The following is a 3,887-nucleotide window of genomic DNA, read 5'->3' as shown; positions in this document are numbered from 1 at the left end:
TTTTCCAGTATCCTTGAATAATTTGCATAGATCTACCCATACCCTGCTCTCCCATTGGTCCCTTTTTTTTGGCCAGCAAAGGCTTGGTATAGACTTTGGTTGTGGACCAAAGAGAAGTTAATGGGTCCATACAAGGATCAAATCCCTAACGTCATTAGTACATCCTCATCAGCCCAATACTCTAACCAAGTGGGCTAATCAGTCACAGATTATCTCAAAATAAAGCACCTAATATCTTGAATTCAAGTAGTTTGAAAGTTCTTAACCTGGAATCCATGATCTTGCTTTTCAAAATATTTTGATAACTGTATTTCAATGTAATTTGTTCCCATTGTAATCCTATATATTTTATTTTGCTCATTTAAAAACATTATTCTGAAAATAGGTCCATAGATTTCACCAGACTTCCAAAAGGGGTCCATAACACAAAAAGACTGTTCCTGAAATAGGGGGTTAATTTCAATATTATCAAGGGGTGCCATATAACATTTCATTTATTCTTATCACATCCCTGAGAAAACTACAGGGAGAAAGTGTGGGCTTCCATCTATGAGGATTGAGGAAAGCAGGACAGAGAGGAGAAAAGTAAATTTCTGAGGCTCAGACAGCTTACTTAGTGTGTGCTAAAGCTGGGACAAGAACCTTGCCTTAACTGACTAAGGGTAAGACTCATTTTACAAAAGTCTTTTGGAGAAAGCCTAGGTAAGTATCCTAGAAAATGCTGCATTGTTACCATTTGCCCTTAACAAGTAGTAAAAAGATGCAGAAATGCTGTGAGCTTGCCTGCCTTGAGCATCTGGGTTCTGACAGCCATGTGGTCTCTTTGTTATGAAATTTCATTTTATCTTAAATTATGTTTCCTGAAAAATGATTCAGGTTTGCCTACGTGTTCTATATATCTTTTTGAAATATAGCTGAGCAGGCTGGTGGCCCAAAGGCCATAGATACAAATGAAAAACTGTAAGTTCTCTGTGAAACCAAATAGCTGGCTTTTCAAAAGGAAAACGAGAAAAAGTAATGTATTTTTTGTGATCGTACCCATTTGTTTCCCACTTTCAATTGTCCATGACCACTACAGCTTAAAACAGCCTGGTTCTCCTTTTCTTGCTGGGCTCCTGACGTGAAGGAGAGCCGGCTGGTCTCTCTCCGTGCAATCTGGATCCATCCTTCCTCCTGGAGCGATCCACCGAGGTCTTGTCATCATGACTGAACAGGGGACCCTTCGGGGTACTCTTAAAGGCCACAATGGCTGGATGACCCAGATCGCCATGACTCCCCAGTTCCCAGTCATGACCCCGACAGCCTCCCGAGATGAGACCATTATCGTGTGGAAGCTTAGCAGAGATGAAATAAATTATGGAATCCCCCAGCGTGCTCTCAGGGGTCACTCACATTTTGTTAGTGATGTGGTCATTTTCTCTGATAGCCAGTTTGCACTTTCAGACTCCTGGGATGGCACACTAAGACTGTGGGATCTCACAACTGGCACTACCACCAGGTGCTTTGTGGTCATACCGAGGATGGACTGAATGTAGCCTTCTCTTTAGACAACTGTCAGATTGTCTCTGGTTCCTGGGATAAGACTATCAGGCTGTGGAACACCCTGGCTGTCTGGAAATACACTGTGCAGGATGAGACCCACTCAGAGTGGGTGTCCTGTGTCTGTTTTTCACCCAACAGCAGCAACCCCAATATTGTCTCCTGTGTCTGGGTCGAGAACTTGGCCAACTGCAAACTGGAGACAAACTCCATTGGCCATATAGACTACCTAAACACAGTTACAGTTTCTCCTGGTGGCTCTCTCTGTACCTCTGGAGGCAAGGCATGATTAGTCCATGCTATGGGACCTCAGTGAGGATAAGCACTTTTGTACTCTGGATGGTGGTAACCTAATCAATGCCCTCTGCTTCAGCCACAGTCACTACTGGCTCTGTGCTACCACTGGGCCCAGCATCAAGATCTGGGACCTAGAGGGCAAAATCATTGTGGAAGAGCTTAAGCACCAGCAGTAAGGCTGAGCCTCCCCAGTGCACTTCCTTAGCCTGGTCTGCTGATGGCCAGACTCTATTTGCTGGATACGCAGACAACCTGGTACAGGTGTGGCAAGTTACCATTGACAGGCGGTAAAGTGGTCAAACAAAACTCAGATTTTGAAATAAACACCTTAATTTCTGCCTTTTGAAAAAAAAAAACCAGCCTGGTTCTTGATACAAGGACACAGGTACACCTAATTACAGCCAGAGGAATATGCCAGAGTATCTGCTTCCAGGTCTTTCCTACCTGAAGGTCTGGTTCTCATTTTCAAAGTCTATGCCGCTTCTTTGTCCTTATATTACCTGCATTCAGATACCATCACATGGAAAATTTCCAGCTCATCTCTCATGCCCTGTCATGGCCCATTTCTTAATTAGAGACATAGTTTGGGTTGGGATACCACAAGGTTCATGCTCTTATGTAATCTCTTCTATTATCTCTGACAGGATTCGAATTCCCTATGCAGCATATTACAAGACATGTTTACTTCAAAGGTGAACTAGCATGATCTCTCTCTTTTTTCTTTTTCTTTTTTTAAAGATAAAGTTTTACTGAAATGTCTTTTTTCTTAACATCAGAATTTCTCTCAATAACCTTCCCTCTCCCCACCAGAAAGCCACCCCATATAACAAATAATATTTTTAAAGAAAAAAAAAGAGGAACGAAGAGCAAAAGTGATCAATAAATTGAAAAAATCTGAAAATTTTATGCAATATACCACACCCATGGACCTCCTACCTCTGCAGAGGAGTGGGGAAAGGTTACTTTTCATATGTCTTTTTTTGGGGGGTGGGGGCTATGAACAAGAATAATCCCTGCATTTATAACCAGTGGGTTTTTTACTCTGTCTATTTTTTGAAAGGAGTTTCTTACCCTAGAATTTCCCACAATGTTTCCCACAATGCCATTTTACACTTATAAGACCACTTTGATTTATATTGAATCCCTCACTTTCTTCAAGACTCAGTTTACATAACACTTTAGACATGATGGCTTTCCTGATCCCATCATAGTTATTATTCTCCCTCTCTACTTTATGTTTATTTCTTATTTATTCTTTACGTAGGATCCCCTATTAGAATATTGCCTCCTAACTTGCACTTGCTTTTTGGGTACCCCAGAGGGAAGCTACCACCTTAGGATTCAAAGTATATCTTGTGGGTACCAACTTCTATACCTAGAGCTTGCAAGCCCCCACTGGTGTGTTTGCCATTAAAAATTAGCCAATGGACACAATTAACTCATAGCAAAAACATAATAAGCATAGTAGCTACAAAACATTATCCCCATAAACCTAGAGCACACACTCCCACAAAAACACACTTTATCCATGGGAAGTGTGGGCACAAATGGAGAGTGCAATGGTGGTGAGGCACATATGCAGGGAGCAATATGGCCAAAGCAGTTCAAGTCTCCACAGTGTCTTGACATGGTTTCTACCTGTAACTCCCCCAGATTGCTACCTCTCTGCTGGGTGGGTTACTCATCTGGGCTTTTCTCCTCTCCATGGGTCAGTTCCTATCTACTAGGGATAATTCTCTTCTCTAATGCCGGGGGTCATGATCCTTTAAAAAGCTTTCTCCCTTTAGCCACTGGCTCTCTCTAGCTGTATCTGACTTAAGAGTATAAACAACTTGTCGCTGAACTGTGCCTCAAATTTTTTCAAACTAAAGCACTCTTTGACTGCTGGATGGAGAGTCTCTTACTGGAAGGATGGATCTACTGTTAGATGCCATGGTCTATGGGGGAGGGCGGAGCAATATATTCTCTCCTCCCTACCTGCTGCCCTCTTGCAGAGGTCACAGTCCAAAAAGTTTCTCTTGGTTTGGACTCACGTAAGCTGATTCTTATTG

General features: G+C 42.2%; 1 pseudogene; it reads left to right on the top strand.

Moving 5' to 3' along the window:
- The first annotated feature begins 1,202 nt into the window (after window positions 1–1,202).
- Window positions 1,203–2,127, top strand: LOC114024304 (annotated as a pseudogene).
- Window positions 2,128–3,887: the final 1,760 nt, after the last annotated feature.

The sequence above is a fragment of the Vombatus ursinus genome, unplaced genomic scaffold (genome assembly GCF_900497805.2).
Source record: "Vombatus ursinus unplaced genomic scaffold, bare-nosed wombat genome assembly UNPS02014821.1, whole genome shotgun sequence".
NCBI classification, from domain to species: domain Eukaryota; kingdom Metazoa; phylum Chordata; class Mammalia; order Diprotodontia; family Vombatidae; genus Vombatus; species Vombatus ursinus.
This window is presented reverse-complemented; position numbering and strand designations above follow the sequence as displayed.